Genomic DNA, 18,418 nt, shown 5'->3' with positions numbered 1-18,418 from the left:
GGCTGGTGCGCCCCCCCACCAAGGCCCAAGGCGCAAGGGAGAGTGGAAGGGGGCACACCCTAGGCTCAGATGGGCCTAAGGCCCACCTAGTGGTGCGCCCCCCTCTATCCCCCCTTGGCCGCCCCCCTAGATGGGATCTAGGCTGGCCGCCACCCCTAGGGGTGGAAACCTAGGTGGGGGCGCAGCCCCTCCCCTCCCCCTATATATACTTGAGGTTTTGGGCTGCCATACACACGAGTTCCTCTCCTTCTTGGCGCAGCCCTACCCCTCTCCCTCCTCGTCTTTTGCAGTACTTGGCGAAGCCCTGCTGGAGTACCACGCTCCTCCACCACCACCACGCCGTTGTGCTGCTGCTGGATGGAGTCTTCCTCAACCTCTCCCTCTCTCCTTGCTGGATCAAGGCATGGGAGACGTCACCGGGCTGTACGTGTGTTGAACGCGGAGGTGCCGTCCGTTCGGCACTAGGATCTCCGGTGATTTGGATCACGACGAGTATGACTCCTTCAACCCCGTTCTCTTGAACGCTTCCGCTTAGCGATCTACAAGGGTATGTAGATGCACTCTCCTTCCCCTCGTTGCTGGTTTCTCCATAGATAGATCTTGGTGACACATAGGAAAATTTTGAATTTCTGCTACGTTCCCCAACACTTTACACTGTTACATTACCGGTGATACTGTTTGGAGATGGGGGCTGAAGGGGCAGGTGGCTCCATCCAGGTAGTGGTGGGCCTGAGTTCCCGACGGCCCCTGACTGTTACTTTGAGGCGGAGCGACAGGGCAGGTTGAGACCACCTAGGAGAGATGTGGTCCTGGCCCTAGTCGGCGTTCACGGATACTTAAACACGTTTAACGAGATCTTGGTATTTGATCTGAGTCTGGCTACTGGCCTATACGCACTAACCATCTACGCGGGGACAGTTATGGGCACTCGACGTCGTGGTATCAGCCGAAGCCTTCGTGACATCAGCGACTGAGCGGCACGCGCCGGATTGGACTAGAACACCTGCTAGGCTAGGTCTGCTTCCGGCCGCGTTCGCAACGTGCAGGTGTGCAAAGGGCGATGGGCCCAGACCCCTGCGCCATAGGATTTAGACCGGTGTGTTGACCTCTCTGTTGTGCCTAGGTAGGGTTGCGACGTGTTGATCTTCCGAGGCCGGGCATGACCCAGGAAAGTGTATCCGGCCAAATGGGATCGAGCGTGTTGGGAAATGTGGTGCACCCCTGCAGGGAAGTTAATCTATTCGAATAGCTGTGATCTTCGGTAACAGGACGACTTGGAGTTGTACCTTGACCTTATGACAACTAGAACCGGTTACTTAATAAAACTCACCCTTCCAAGTGCCAGATAGAACCCGGTGGTCGCTCTCTAACAGGGCGACGAGGAGAGGATCGCCGGGTAGGATTATGCTACACGATGCTACTTGGTGAACTTACTATCTACTCTCTTCTTTTGCTGCAAGATGGAGGTTACGAGAAGCGTAGTCTTCGATAGGACTAGCTATCCCCCTCTTATTCCGGCATTCTGCAGTTCAGTCCACATATGATAGCCTTTTCCATTTGATACCAATGCATACATATGTAGTGTAGCTCCTTGCTTGCGAGTACTTTGGATGAGTACTCACGGTTGCTTTGCTCCCCCTTTTCCCCTTTCTATACTCAATTGCTGCGACCAGACGTTGGAGCCCAGGAGCGAGACGCCATCGTCGACGACGACTCCTACTACACTGGAGGTGTCTACTTCTACGTGCAGCCCGCCGACGACGACCAGGAGTAGCTTAGGAGGATCCCAGGCAGGAGGCCTGCGCCTCTTTCGATCTGTATCCCAGTTTGTGCTAGCCTTCTTAAGGCAATCTTGTTTAACTTATGTCTGTACTCAGATATTGTTGCTTCCGCTGACTCATCTATGATCGAGCTCTTGTATTCGAGTCCTCGAGGCCCCTGGCTTGTAATATGATGCTTGTATGACTTATTTTATTTGTAGAGTTGTGTTGTGATATCTTCCCGTGAGTCCATGATCTTGATCGTACACATTTGCGTGTATGATTAGTGTACGATTGAATCGGGGGCGTCACAACAAGCATGGGCACCGGCGGCGCCCGGGCTGCCCACGACCTGTTCGAAGGAATGACACAACAAGACACGATATGTTCTTGTTGCTCCTCTTCGATCAACTTTGCATATGCCATGTTCAGTGTTTTGCATAGACTGCTAGTTCATTTCGGACACGACCAATGATTGGAAACCATTATCATTTTAGGAGTTCATGTCGGGCATGATCAATGATAATCAAGATCCGACCCAAATGGACTACAAGTAGGGGGGTCCAACTTGCCCCTCCATTTGAAGTTGGGACAACATCAAATCCCAATCCGAGCAAGAATAAAAAGAAGCCAGCGACGACAAAGGCAAGCGGGCCGGCATTCTAAACTTTTGAGGATGTCTTGTTGGTTAAATCTTGGTTGGCCACAACAATGGATCCTATATGAGACACAGAGCAAAAAGGGAACAAGTATTGGGAGAAGATTTCGAAGGAATATCATGAACAAAAGCAATATGTGAAGCCGCATCCTATCGTCACCAACCGTAGTGTGGCATCTCTCCAACATCGAGGGGGATCATCCAAGGGGAAGTGAACAAGTATGTCAGCTACTATTAACAAGTGCTTGGACAACCTCCGACTGGGATGGGATTGGCAACTCACATAAGCTAAATTACTTCATCTTGTCATCATTTGCATATGCTTACTTTTGCCACATTCTCATTTCATGCATATTTTTGTTTGCAAGATGGTGGCGGCGGCCACTATGTATCAAGAAGCGGAGAAGAAACCATTTGATTTTAGCCATCGTTGGGTATTGAATGGCAAACTAAAGGGGACACAACTTTGTGGCTGATCTCAAGGCCAGCAAGAAGAGGAATGATGGCTCAAGCTTCCACCAGTCAATTGGGTTAGACAAAAGAAGAGGAAGATGTTGTCATGGAGAATGGAAGAGTCACCACGCCAAAGGATAAACAACAAGTAATGGGAAATAAGTGGGAGAAGACGAGGACCTCCCATGACGCTGCGTCTACAAAAATGTCCTCCACATGGATGAACATTTTTTCTGTTGGGAAGAACAAGAAAGAGGAGAGGTATTAGCTCATGTTGGATGCGCAAAAGGAGAGGATGGGTACCAGGAGAGGGCGAACAAGAAGCTGCAAAATTGAGTTGGATAAGATCAAGTAGGAGAAGAAAGAGGCGGCGATCGAATGGGAGCTCGAGAAGGTCAAAACATTTGGAGAGATTGAACTTGAGGAAAGGTTTCAAATTGCACGAGAAGCGAAGGCTGCGAAGATAATGTTGGTGGATGAAAGCCTCTTGGATAAGCATGCAAAGAAGTGACCTGTGGGATGAAGAAACAGATCAACGAGCATAGATGGCAGTAGCGGAGCATGCGGCAATGATGCAGGCGGAGAAGGAGGCAAGGATGGCCGCTGAGCAGACGGCATGGATGGCGTTCGTCAAGTGATCCGGCCAGCCAACGAGTGATCCGCCATGCTTGAACTTTGATTTTATTTTGGCATGTACGGATTGTTGAACTATAATTTATTTTGCTTTGACGTATTTGTTGCAAACTATTGAATTGGGATGATTTGTATTGTATAATTGGCGTGCATGGATTGAATGGATTTGAGGATTCGCCATTGAGGTGTGTGAATGTGCGGTAGCCCAAATAAGGGCCCGCCCGACATTGTCCGCGGACGTGTCCGAACGTGCTTGCAGGCGTATACAGGCCGGATTTGCAAATCTGGCAGTAGATGCTCTTACTTGGTCATGTTAGTACTGCTTGGAGATACATTCATGATATGTTTACAAAATCATGTTGATTTTGGGCACACGAGCCTTGTTACATTTCTACAAATGTAATAAAATGATTATACTTTTAAAAGCACTGGGCAAATTGTTTATCTCACTTTGATTATTAATTTATATTTCTTTCTAATTCATTTGGTGAGAATAGGTTTCATTATATTTGTTGCAAAAATGGTTTCACCAAATAAATCATACCGTAACTTTTGCTTACCAAACGAAAAAGCAAATAACTAAAAGTAGATGATGGTGCTCTCCAAAAACGCGTGTTAAACTTTTGAGGGGTATCTTTCAAATTTTCACAGTTAAGTATAGATAGATAGCCTTGATGACACCCGTACTATGTTAGGGAAACAAAAATTCAGATTTTCTTTGGGTGTGCGATGGTTATGAGGTTTTGTCAGACCACTTATCTCATTCATTTCTTTAACCCAAAAATGCATGAGTTAAAAAACATGCATTACGTTTTATCGACGTGTACTCTAGTTTGGTAGTTTGATGTGTAAGGATGAAATGAATCATCATTTCATATGCGCCAAAAGATGTATAGTTCCATCTCATTGCTACGACAATTCGAACTAATGCGACTATATTGGACAACTCTCAAGTGAGTGGTACACATTCACTCAATGTTGGGGATATCGCTTATCGGGAACTTATCGGTCGACCCATGATAAGGGGTAAATCGGCCAGTTTATCGGCATATCGGTCGATTTATCGCCATATCGGCTGATTTATCGGCCGATTTATCTTATTGGTCTGACAGCGGTAAGCGATAAATCGGCCGATAAATATCGGAAGATATCTTGAATAGTGCATTCACTTCTAAATAACTTTCGAACATCACCCCTCCCCCCTCTTCTAGTACTCGTGAGGAAATCACTTCATGGTATACTTGGCGAGAGAAGGAACAACTGACAAGAAGGTGTTGCATATCCTTAAGAACCTGGTCGCATAACACACACCACTCTTCACGAGGAAGGTCACAACTAACAAGACGGGTCGTGGTTCAACATCAATCTTGTAGGGCTAGTTAGGTGAAAAAATTGATGCAGAGAGACGCCTAAGTCTTCCAATTGGTGCACTAATTGGTGTCCGGGTGAAGCCTTGAAATAGGCCAAGGTAGCATGATTTTGCAGAATAGATACCAGAATCTGTCCAATGCAATCACATCACATTTGAACCGTCGGTGAGTTGAATGTGGCAGAGTTGGCGCCAAAGCCCCACATATTACACCAAGGCGGCGGGCTCAAGTGCATCATGAATATCTTGCACACATGCGCGATCGACCAGCCCCGGGCGTACAATGCAGTCTCGGTGCCTCCGCTTAGGAACATGGGCGTAGACTAGCGACACCAACTCTGCGATAGACTTTCCATTAACCCACGGGCCAGTCCACGAGCTAACTTCGTGATAGACTTCCCATAGCCCCCAGCGACCAAGAAGTCGAGGCCCTGGAGAAATGGAGGGCCTACGCATCAGCGGGAGGGGGCAGGTGACTCCATGAACGGGAGGGGTCAATGCATTGTAGCCGGAGCCAATGCATCAACAAGGCCACCCCTGCGCGATGTTGGAAATATGCCCTAGAGGCAATAATAAAATGGTTATTATTATATTTCTTTGTTCATGATAATTGTCTATTATTCATGCTATAATTGTGTTATCCGGAAATCGTAATACATGTGTGAATACATAGACCACAACACGTCCCTAGTGAGCCTCTAGTTGACTAGCTCGTTGATCAAAAGATAGTCATGGTTTCCGGACTATGGACATTGGATGTCATTGATAACGGGATCACATCATTAGGAGAATGATGTGATGGACAAGACCCAATCCTAAGCATAGCTCAAAGATCGTGTAGTTCGTTTGCTGTAGCTTTTTCGAATGTCAAGTATCATTTCCTTAGACCATGAGATTGTGCAACTCCCGGATACCGTAGGAGTGCCTTGGGTGTGCCAAACGTCACAACGTAACTGGGTGACTATAAAGGTACATTACAGGTATCTCCGAAAGTGTCTGTTGGGTTGGCACGAATCGAGACTGGGATTTGTCACTCCGTATGACGGAGAGGTATCTCTGGGCCCACTCGGTAATGCATCATCATAATGAGCTCAATGTGACCAAGTTGTTGATCACGGGATCATGCATTACGGCACGAGTAAAGTGACTTGCCGGTAACGAGATTGAACTAGGTATTCGGATACCGACGATCGAGCCTCGGGCAAGTAACATGCCGATAGACAAAGGGAATTGTATACGGATTGATTAAATCCTCGACATCGTGGTTCATCCGATGAGATCATCGTGGAGCATGTGGGAGCCAACATGGGTATCCAGATCCCGCTGTTGGTTATTGACCGGAGAGGCGTCTCGGTCATGTCTGCATGTCTCCCGAACCCGTAGGGTCTACACACTTAAGGTTCGGTGACGCTAGGGTTGTAGAGATATTAGTATGCAGTAACCTGAAAGTTGTTCGGAGTCCCGGATGAGATCGGACGTCACGAGGAGTTCCGGAATGGTCCGGAGGTAAAGATTTATATATGGGATTTCCAGTTTTGGCCATCGGGAAGGTTTCGGGGGTTACCGATATTGTACCGGGACCACCGGAAGGGTCCCGGGGGTCCACCGGGTGGGGCCACCTATCCCGGAGGGCCCCATGGGCTGAATTGGGTGGGGAACCAGCCCTTAGTGGGCTGGTGCGCCCCCCCTTGGACCTGCCCTGCGCCTAGGGTTGGGAAACCCTAGGGGTGGGGCGCCCCCCACTTGGCTTGGGGGGGAAGCCACCCTTGGGCGCCGCCCCTTGGAGATCCATCTCCCTAGGGCCGGCGCCCCCCAAGGCCCCTATATAAAGAAGGGGGGAGGGAGGGCAGCCGCACCCCTTGCTCTTGGCGCCTCCCTCTCCCTCCGTAACACCTCTCCTCCCCGCTTGCGCTTGGCAAAGCCCTGCCGGGATCCTGCTGCATCCACCACCACGCCGTCGTGCTGCTGGATCTTCATCAACCTCTCCTTCCCCCTTGCTGGATCAAGAAGGAGGAGACGCCTTCCTAACCGTACGTGTGTTGAACGCGGAGGTGCCGTCCGTTCGGCACTAGGTCATCGGTGATTTGAATCACGTCGAGTACAACTCCATCAACCCCGTTCTCTTGAACGCTTCTGCACGCGATCTACAAGGGTATGTAGATGCACTCCTCTCTCCCTCGTTGCTAGATGACTCCATAGATTGATCTTGGTGATGCGTAGAAAATTTTAAAATTCTGCTACATTCCCCCCAGTGGCATCATGAGCAAGGTCTATGCGTAGTTACTATGCACGAGTAGAACACAAAGCAGTTGTGGGCGTCGATATTGTCAATTTGCTTGCTGTTACTAGTCTTATCTTGATTCGGCAGCATCGTGGGATGAAGCGGCCCGGACCGACCTTACACGTACACTTACGTGAGACTGGTTCCACCGACTGACATGCACTAGTTGCATAAGGTGGCTGGCGGGTGTCTGTCTCTCCCACTTTAGTCGGATCGGATTCTATGAACAGGGTCCTTATGAAGGGTAAATAGAAATTGGCAATTCACGTTGTGGTTTTGGCGTAGGTAAGAAACGTTCTAGCTAGAAACCTATAGCAGCCACATAAAAACTTGCAACAACAATTAGAGGACGTCTAACTTGTTTTTGCAGCAAGTGTTTTGTGATGTGATATGGCCAAAGGATGTCATGAATGATATATGTGATGTATGAGATGATCATGTTCTTGTAATAGGAATCACGACTTGCATGTCGATGAGTATGACAACCGGCAGGAGCCATAGGAGTTGTCTTTATTTATTTATGACCTGCGTGTCAACATAAACGTCATGTAATTACTTTACTTTATTGCTAAAGCGTTAGCCATAGTAGTAGAAGTAATAGATGACGAGACAACTTCAAGAAGACATGATGATGGAGATCATGATGATGGAGATCATGGTGTCATGCCGGTGACAACGATGATCATGGAGCCCCGAAGAAGGAGATCAAAAGGAGCAAATGATATTGGCCATATCATGTCACTATTTGATTGCATGTGATGTTTATCATGTTTACATCTTATTTGCTTAGAACGACGGTAGCTTAAATAAGATGATCCCTCACAATAATTTCAAGAAAGTGTTCCCCCTAACTATGCACCGTTGCGAAGGTTCGTTGTTTCGAAGCACCACGTGATGATCGGGTGTGATAGATTCTAACGTTCGAATACAACGGGTGTAAGCCAGATTTACACACGCAATACACTTAGGTTGACTTGACGAGCCTAGCATGTACAGACATGGCCTCGGAACACGGAAGACCGAAAGGTCGAGCATGAGTCATATAGAAGATACGATCAACATGAAGATGTTCACCGATGTTGGCTAGTCCGTCTCACGTGATGATCGGACACGGCCTAGTTAACTCGGATCATGTTTCACTTAGATGACTAGAGGGATGTCTATCTGAGTGGGAGTTCATTGAGTAATTTGATTAGATGAACTTAATTATCATGAACTTAGTCTAAAATCTTTACAATATGTCTTGTAGATCAAATGGCCCACGTTGTCCTCAACTTCAACGCGTTCCTAGAGAAAACCAAGCTGAAAGACGATGGCAGCAACTATACGGACTGGGTCCGGAACCTGAGGATCATCCTCATAGCTGCCAAGAAAGATTATGTCCTAGAAGCACCGCTAGGTGACACACCTGCCCCACAGAACCAAGACGTTATGAACACTTGGCAGTCACGTGCTGATGATTACTCCCTCGTTCAGTGCGGCATGCTTTACAACTTAGAACCGGGGCTCCAAAAGCGTTTTGAGAGACACGGAGCATACGAGATGTTCAAAGAGCTGAAAATGGTTTTTCAAGCTCATGCCCGGGTCGAGAGATATGAAGTCTCCGACAAGTTCTTCAGCTATAAGATGGAGGAAAATAGTTCTGTCAGTGAGCACATACTCAGAATGTCTGGGTTGCATAACCGCTTGACTCAGCTGGGAGTTAATCTTCCGGATGATGCGGTCATTGACAGAATCCTTCAGTCGCTTCCACCGAGCTACAAGAGCTTTGTGATGAACTTCAATATGCAGGGGATGGAAAAGACCATTCCTGAGGTGTATACAATGCTGAAATCAGCAGAGGTGGAAATCAAAAAGGAACATCAAGTGTTGATGGTGAATAAAACCACTAAGTTCAAGAAAGGCAAGGGTAAGAAGAACTTCAAGAAGGACGGCAAGGGAGTTGCCGCGCCCGGTAAGCAAGCTACCGGGAAGAAGCCAAAGAATGGACCCAAGCCCGAGACTGAGTGTTTTTATTGCAGGGGAAGTGGTCACTGGAAGCGGAACTGCCCCGAATGCTTAGCGGACAAGAAGGCCGGCAACACTAAAGGTATATGTGATATACATGTAATTGATGTGTACCTTACCAGTACTCGTAGTAGCTCCTGGGTATTTGATACCGGTGCGGTTGCTCACATTTGTAACTCAAAGCAGGAGCTGCGGAATAAACGGAGACTGGCGAAGGACGAGGTGACGATACGCGTCAGGAATGGTTACCGGTATTGTACCGGGACCACCGGAAGGGTCCTAGGGGTCCACCGGGTGGGGCTACCTATCCCGGAGGGCCCCATGGGCTGAATTGGGTGGGGAACCAGCCCTTAGTGGGCTGGTGCCCCCCTTCCCTTGGGCCTGCCCTGCGCCTAGGGTTGGGAAACCCTAGGGGTGGGGCGCCCCCAACTTGGCTTGGGGGGGAAGCCACCCTTGGCCGCCGCCCCTTGGAGATCCATCTCCCTAGGGCCGGCGCCCCCCAAGGCCCTATATAAAAGAAGGAGGGAGGGAGGGCAGCCGCACCCCTTGCTCTTGGCGCCTCCCTCTCCCTCTGTAACACCTCTCCTCCCCGCTTGCGCTTGGCGAAGCCCTGCCGGGATCCTACTGCATCCACCACCACGCCGTCGTGCTACTGGATCTTCATCAACCTCTCCTTCCCCCTTGCTGGATCAAGAAGGAGGAGACGTCTTCCTAACCGTACGTGTGTTGAACGTGGAGGTGCCGTCCGTTCGGCACTAGGTCATCGGTGATTTGAATCACGTCGAGTACGACTCCATCAACCCCGTTCTCTTGAACGCTTCCGCACGCGATCTACAAGGGTATGTAGATGCACTCCTCTCTCCCTCGTTGCTAGATGACTCCATAGATTGATCTTGGTGATGCGTAGAAAATTTTAAAATTTTGCTACATTCCCCAACACGCGATGCATCCGAGGAAGTTCGGTCGGCAAGGAATTTAATGCTAAAATGTGCGGTAACTACTTGTAAGTCGTAATCGGATCCGGCTTGCCTGCTCCCTCTCCATGCTCCCATCCGTGCTCCCACTTCATCCTATGGCTATTCTTGTCCCTTTTTCTTTTCTAATCTAATCATCTCCCCCCTGATTTTCAGGGGGTGGGGCCGGGCCTTATTTTCTTCCAATCAAATCAAGCCACGTATGCGGGAGCATGGATGGGAGCATGGGAAGGGAGCAGGCAAGTATCATCCGTCGTAATCAGCCCACATAAGCTTTGATATTGGAAAATAGGTGACGTGGTTTCCGTTTTAAAATAGAAAAGGGATCATATTTGGCACAAAAGTTTTTTGTGCTTAGGAAATTAATAATTCCAAGTGAGTTGCAGAATCTTTTTCTCCCTCTTGAAATTACGCGATCATTTACCTTTATCATTTTATAAATCCACTGGATAAATACTATAACTCCCCCACTTTTTCCTTAATTCAAATAAATCCTTGTTACTCACTCTGTTTTTATTTACTCCACATATTAGTTTTGATTGAAGTCAAACTTAATAAAATTTGATCAAGTTTGTAGAAAACAATATGAACATTTAGAGTGACAAATTTATATGATGCAAAAATATATGCAATGATGAATCCAATGATATGATTTGGTGGTGTATATATATTTCTAATATATTTTTCTACAAACTTGTCAAAAGTATGTATAAAGTTTGACTTTAGACAAACCTAATGTGCGGAGTAAGAGCAACTCCAAAGGGCCGACCTATTTCGTCAGCCTGCGTCTGTTTGGGTCGGCGTGGACAAAAGTGGCGGCCCAACGCGCCGACCCAAACCCAAATCACGTCCGCGTCGCGTCCGCGCCGACGCATTTGCGGTCCAAATTTGCGCCCCAAATGCGTCGGCGCGGACGCCGAACGGACGCTTCGCGCGCCTTCCCGCTGTCCGCCGCGTCCCCACATGGCGGCCGTCCAACTACCCGCTGCCCATGCGGTCAGCTTAATTTATGACGACGGGCCCACGCGTCAGCGACGGCGCTCGTCCTTTTTAAGCCGACCGTGCGGCGGGGCCGTCCTCATCCAAACTCGTCATCCACATCTGCCATCCTTTGCTCCCTCGTCGCCGGCAAACCCTAGCCACAACAACCACAGTAGAGATGGGCCTCTTCTCCGGCGCCAGTGGTAGCAAGGCCAATGGCAAGTCCCCCGCCACCCCTTTCCTCCCGCCTCCGCCGGCGCCTCGCCGACAGAGGCAGCGCATGAACGTGCCAGTGCACCAGGCGGAGTGGCACTGACAGCAATGCCAGCCTTTGCCGTATCCCGACGTGACGCTGCCGCACGACTGACATCTGGATCCAGAGAGGATCCCAGTGCCGGCGGCGTCGCGGTCGGCTCGTGCTCACGCGGAGGAGGTGCGGCGCCGGCGGGCGATGCTGACGTCGGAGCAGCGCCGCGAGGCCGCCTACACAACCGACTCGCCCAACTGGGCGAGGTGGTTCGCCTTCGAGCACAAGGAGGCGAGGCGACGGGGCGTGCGCGAGGTCGACCGAAGGTCGCCGCCATCGGCGCTCGTCGTCCGTGAGGAGGACCAGGCGGTGGAGGACGCCTACTAGGCAGCACTTGCGGCCGTCTTCCGGGAGAGCGAGGAGGACGAGCGGCGCAGGGCCGAGGCGGAAGAAGAGGCTCTGTACGAGGCGGCAATGGCGCAGGCCCTTGCCCTCTCCGCGGCGGGCGACAACGTGATGCCACCAGTGGCCCCACCGCCCCCATCAAGCCGGAGGCGGAGCCCGAGCCATCCCCCATCGAGCGCTACTCCTGGACGGGAGTAGTGCGCGAATGGGTACGCGCGCCGCCGGTCTGGATGGGAGCGACGCCGGCGCAGGAGAAGGCGTACCTCGAGCACTAGCACAACATCAGGGTGGCCGAGGAGCGCCGCGACGACGAGTACCTCGAGATGCTCGAGCGCGACCTCGAGGAGGAGCAGTGCGAGGCCGAGGAGGAGGCGCGCGAGGCCGAGGAGGAGGCGCGCCAGGCCGCGGCTGCACAGGCGGCCGCACAACCCCCCGCGCCGGCACTACCCGACTGTTGGAAATATGCCCTAGAGGCAATAATAAAATGATTATTATATTTCCTTGTTCATGATAATTGTCTATTATTCATGCTATAATTGTATTATCCGGAAATTGTAATACATGTGTGAATACATAGACCACAATGTTTCCCTAGTGAGCCTCTAGTTGACTAGCTCGTTGATCAACAGATAGTCATGGTTTCCTGGCTATGGACATGGGGATGTCATTGATAACGGGATCACATCATTAGGAGAATGATGTGATGGACAAGACCCAAACCTAAGCATAGCACAAAGATCGTGTAGTTCGTTTGCTAGCTTTTCTGGATGTCAAGCATCATTTCCTTAGACCATGAGATTGTGCAACTCCCGGATACCGTAGGAGTGCCTTGGGTGTGCCAAACGTCACAACGTAACTGGGTGACTATAAAGGTACATTACAGGTATCTCCGAAAGTGTCTGTTGGGTTGGCACGAATCGAGACTGGGATTTGTCACTCCGTATGACGGAGAGGTATCTCTGGGCCCACTCGGTAATGCATCATCATAATGAGCTCAATGTGATCAAGTAGTTGATCACGGGATCATGCATTATGGTACGAGTAAAGTGACTTGCCGGTAACGAGACTGAACAAGATATTGGGATACGGGCGATCGAGTCTCGGGCAAGTAATGTACCGATTGACAAAGGGAATTGAGTACGGGATTGATTAGGTCCTCGACATCGTGGTTTATCCGATGAGATCATCGAGGAGCATGTGGGAGCCAACATGGGTATCCAGATCCCGCTGTTGGTTATTAACCAGAGAGTCGTCTCGGTCATGTCTGCTTGTCTCCCGAACCCGTAGGGTCTACACACTTAAGGTTTGGTGACGCTAGGGTTGTATAGATATGAGTATGCAGTAATCCGAAAGTTGTTCGAAGTCCCGGATGAGATCCTGGACATCACGAGGAGTTCTGGAATTGTCCGGAGGTGAAGAATTATATATAGGAAGTGTAGTTTCGGCCATCGAGAAAGTTTCGGGGTCACCAGTATTGTACCGGGACCATCGGATGGGTCCCGGGGGTCCACCGGGTGGGGCCACCCATCCCGGAGGGCCCCATGGGCTGAAGTGGGGAGGGGAACCAGCCCATAGTGGGCTGGTGCGCCCCCCTTGGGCCCCCCATGCGCCTAGGGTTGGGAACCCTAGGGGAGGGGGCGCCTCCACTTGCCTTGGGGGGTACTCCACCCCTTGGCCGCTGCCCCCCTAGGAGATCCCATCTCCTAGGGCCGGCGCACCCCCCTAGGGGGCCTATATAAAGGGGGGGAGGGAGGGCAGCCGCACCTCAAGCCTTGGCGCCTCCCTCTCCCCTGCTACACCTCTCCCTCTCGCAGAAGCTCGGCGAAGCCCTGCTGTGATCACTGCTGCATCCACCACCACGCCGTCGTGCTGCTGGATCTTCATCAACCTCTCCTTCCCCCTTGCTGGATCAAGAAGGAGGAGACGTCATCCGCTCCGTACGTGTGTTGAACGCGGAGGTGTCGTCCGTTCGGCACTTGGTCATCGGTGATTTGGATCACGGCGAGTACGACTCCATCATCCCCGTTCTCTTGAACGCTTCCGCTCGCGATCTACAAGGGTATGTAGATGCACTCTCCTCTCTTTGCTAGTTGACTCCATAGATTGATCTTGGTGAAACGTAGGAATTTTTTTTGTTTTCTGCTACGATCCCCAACAATGGCATCATGAGCTAGGTCTATGCGTAGTTACTATGCACGAGTAGAACACAAAGTAGTTGTGGGCGTCGATATTGTCAATTTGCTTGCTGTTACTAGTCTTATCTTGATTCGGCGGCATCGTGGGATGAAGCGGCCCGGACCAACCTTACACGTACGCTTACGTGAGACCGGTTCCACCGATTGACATGAACTAGTTGCATAAGGTGGCTGGCGGGTGTCTGTCTCTCCCACTTTAGTCGGATCGGATTCGATGAACATGGTCCTTATGAAGGGTAAATAGAAATTGGCAATTCACGTTGTGGTTTTGGCGTAGGTAAGAAACGTTCTAGCTAGAAACCTATAGCAGCCACGTAAAAACTTGCAACAACAATTAGAGGACGTCTAACTTGTTTTTGCAGCAAGTGTTTTGTGATGTGATATGGCCAAAAGTTGTGATGAATGATGAATGATATATGTGATGTATGAGATTGATCATGTTCTTGTAATAGGGATCACGACTTGCATGTCGATGAGTATGACAACCGGCAGGAGCCATAGGAGTTGTCTTTATTTATTTATGACCTGCGTGTCAACATAAACGTCATGTAATTACTTTACTTTATTGCTAAAGCGTTAGCCATAGTAGTAGAAGTAATAGTTGGCGAGCAACTTCATGGAGACACGATGATGGAGATCATGATGATGAAGATCATGGTGTCATGCCGGTGACAAGATGATCATGGAGCCCCAAGATGGAGATCAAAGGAGCTATATGATATTGGCCATATCATGTCACTATTATTTGATTGCATGTGATATTTATCATGTTTTTGCATCTTGTTTACTTAGAACGACGGTAGTAAATAAGATGATCCCTCATAATAATTTCAAGAAAGTGTTCCCCCTAACTCTGCGCCGTTGAGACAGTTTGTTGTTTCGAAGCACCACGTGATGATCGGGTGTGATAGATTCCAACGTTCACATACAACGGGTGTAAGACAGATTTACACACGCAATACACTTAGGTTGACTTGACGAGCCTAGCATGTACAGACATGGCCTCGGAACACAAAAGACCGAAAGGTCGAGCATGAGTCGTATAGAAGATACGATCAACATGAATATGTTCACCGATGTTGACTAGTCCGTCATGGGATGATCGGACACGGCCTAGTAAACTCGGATCATGTTACACTTAGATGACTGGAGGGATGTCTATCTAAGTGGGAGTTCATTGAATAATTTGATTAGATGAACTTAATTATCATGAACTTAGTCTAAAATCTTTACAATATGTCTTGTAGATCAAATGCCCAACGTTGTCCTCAGCTTCAACGCGTTCCTAGAGAAAACCAAGCTGAAATACGATGGCAGCAACTATACAGACTGTGTCCGGAACCTGAGGATCATCCTCATAGCTGCCAAGAAAGATTATGTCCTAGAAGCACCGCTAGGTGACACACCCGTCCCACAGAACCAAGACGTTATGAACGCTTGGCAGACACATGCTGATGATTACTCCCTCGTTCAGTGCGGCATGCTTTACAGCTTAGAACCGGGGCTCCGAAAGCATTTTGAGCGACACGGAGCATATGAGATGTTCGAAGAGCTGAAAATGGTTTTCCAAGCTCATGCCCGGGTCGAGAGATATGAAGTCTCCGACAAGTTCTTCAACTGTAAGATGGAGGAAAATAGTTCTGTCAGTGAGCACATACTCAAAATGTCTGGGTTGCATAACCGCTTGACTCAGCTGGGAGTTAATCTCCCGGATGACGCGGTCATTGACAGAATCCTTCAGTCGCTTCCACCAAGCTACACGAGCTTTGTGATGAACTTCAATATGCAGGGGATGGAAAAGACCATTCCTGAAGTATTTGCAATGCTGAAATCAGCAGAGGTAGAAGTCAAAAAGGAACATCAAGTGTTGATGGTGAATAAAATCACTAAGTTCAAGAAAGGCAAGGGTAAGAAGAACTTCAAGAAGGACGGCAAGGGAGTTGCCGCGCCTGGTAAGCAAGCTGTCGGGAAGAAGCCAAAGAATGGACCCAAGCCCGAGACTGAGTGCTTTTATTGCAAGGGAAGTGGTCACTGGAAGCGGAACTGCCCCAAATACTTAGCGGACAAGAAGGCCGGCATCACAAAAGGTATATGTGATATACATGTAATTGATGTGTACCTTACCATTACTCGTAGTAGCTCCTGGGTATTTGATACCGGTGCAGTTGCTCACATTTATAACTCAAAGCAGGAGCTGCGGAATAAGCGGAGACTGGCGAAGGACGAGGTGACGATGCGCGTCGGGAATGGCTCCAAGGTCGATGTGATCGTCGTCGGCATGCTACCTCTATATTTACCTACGGGATTAGTTTTAAACCTCAATAATTGTTATTTAGTGCCAGCTTTGAGCATGAACATTGTATCAGGATCTCGTTTAATACGAGATGGCTACTCATTTAAATCCGAGAATAATGGTTGTTCTATTTGTATGAGAGATATGTTTTATGGTCATGCTCCGATGGTGAATGGTTTATTCTTAATGAATCTCGAGCGTAATGCTACACATATTCATAGTGTGAATACCAAAAGATGTAAGGTTGATAATGATAGTCCCACATACTTGTGGCACTGCCGCCTTGGTCACATAGGTGTCAAACGCATGAAGAAGCTCCATGCAGATGGACTTTTAGAGTCTCTTGATTACGAATCATTTGACACGTGCGAACCATGCCTCATGGGTAAAATGACCAAGACTCCATTCTCAGGAACAATGGAGCGAGCAACCAACTTATTGGAAATCATACATACTGATGTGTGCGGTCCAATGAGTGTTGAGGCTCGCGGTGGCTATCGTTATGTTCTCACACTCACTGATGACTTGAGTAGATATGGGTATGTCTACTTAATGAAACACAAGTCTGAGACCTTTGAAAAGTTCAAGGAATTTCAGAGTGAGGTTGAGAATCAACGTGACAGGAAAATCAAGTTCTTGCGATCAGATCATGGGGGAGAATACTTGAGTCACGAATTTGGCACACACTTAAGAAAATGTGGAATAGTTTCACAACTCACGCCGCCTGGAACACCTCAGTGTAATGGTGTGTCCGAACATCATAATCACACTCTATTAGATATGGTGCGATCTATGATGTCTCTTACCGATTTACCGCTATCATTTTGGGGCTATGCTTTAGAGACTGCCGCATTCACTTTAAATGGGGCTCCGTCGAAATCCGTTGAGACGACACCGTATGAATTATGGTTTGGGAAGAAACCTAAGCTGCCGTTTCTAAAAGTTTGGGGATGCGATGCTTATGTCAAGAAACTTCAACCTGAAAAGCTCGAACTCAAGTCGGAAAAATGCGTCTTCATAGGATACCCTAAAGAAACTGTTGGGTATACCTTCTACCTCAGATCTGAAGGCAAGATCTTTGTTTCCAAGAATGGGTCCTTTCTAGAGAAAGAGTTTCTCTTGAAAGAAATAAGTGGGAGGAAGGTAGAACTTGATGAAGTATTACCTCTTGAACCGGTAAGTGGCGCAGCTCAAGAAAATGTTCCTGAGGTGCCTGCACCGACTAGAGAGGAAGTTGTTGATGATGATCATGAAACTTCAGATCAAGTTGCTACTGAACTTCGTAGGTCCACAAGGACACGTTTCGCACCAAAGTGGTACGGCAACCCTGTCTTGGAAATCATGTTGTTAGACAACGGTGAACCTTCAAACTATGAAGAAGCGATGGCGGGCCCGGATTCCGACAAATGGCTGGAAGCCATGAAATCCGAGATAGGATCCATGTATGAAAACGAAGTATGGACTTTGACTGACTTGCCGATTGATTGGCGAGCCATAGAAAATAAATGGATATTTAAGAAGACAGACGCGGATGGTAATGTGACCATCTATAAAGCTCGGCTTGTCGCTAAGGGTTATCGACAAGTTCAAGGGGTTGACTACGATGAGACTTTCTCACCCGTAGCGAAGCTGAAGTCCGTCCGAATCATGTTAGCAATTGCCGCATTCTATGATTATGAGATATGGCAAATGGACGTCAAAACGGCATTGCTTAATGGTTTCCTTAAGGAAGAATTGTATATGATGCAGCCGGAAGGTTTTATCGATCCTAAGAATGCTGACAAGGTGTGCAAGCTCCAACGCTCGATTTATGGTGTGGTGCAAGCATCTCGGAGTTGGAACATTCGCTTTGATGAGATGATCAAAGCGTTTGGGTTTATGCAGACTTATGGAGAAGCCTGCATTTACAAGAAAGTGAGTGGGAGCTCTGTAGCATTTCTCATATTGTATGTGGATGACATACTGTTGATGGGAAATGATATAGAATTCTTGGAAAGCATAAAGACCTATTTGAACAAGTGTTTTTCAATGAAGGACCTTGGAGAAGCTGCTTATATATTAGGCATCAAGATCTATAGAGATAGATCGAGACGCCTCATTGGTCTTTCACAGAGTACGTACCTTGACAAGATATTGAAGAAGTTCAAAATGGATCAGTCAAA

The sequence above is a fragment of the Triticum urartu genome, chromosome 5 (genome assembly GCF_003073215.2).
Source record: "Triticum urartu cultivar G1812 chromosome 5, Tu2.1, whole genome shotgun sequence".
Classification (NCBI taxonomy): Eukaryota; Viridiplantae; Streptophyta; class Magnoliopsida; order Poales; family Poaceae; genus Triticum; species Triticum urartu.
This window is presented reverse-complemented; position numbering follows the sequence as displayed.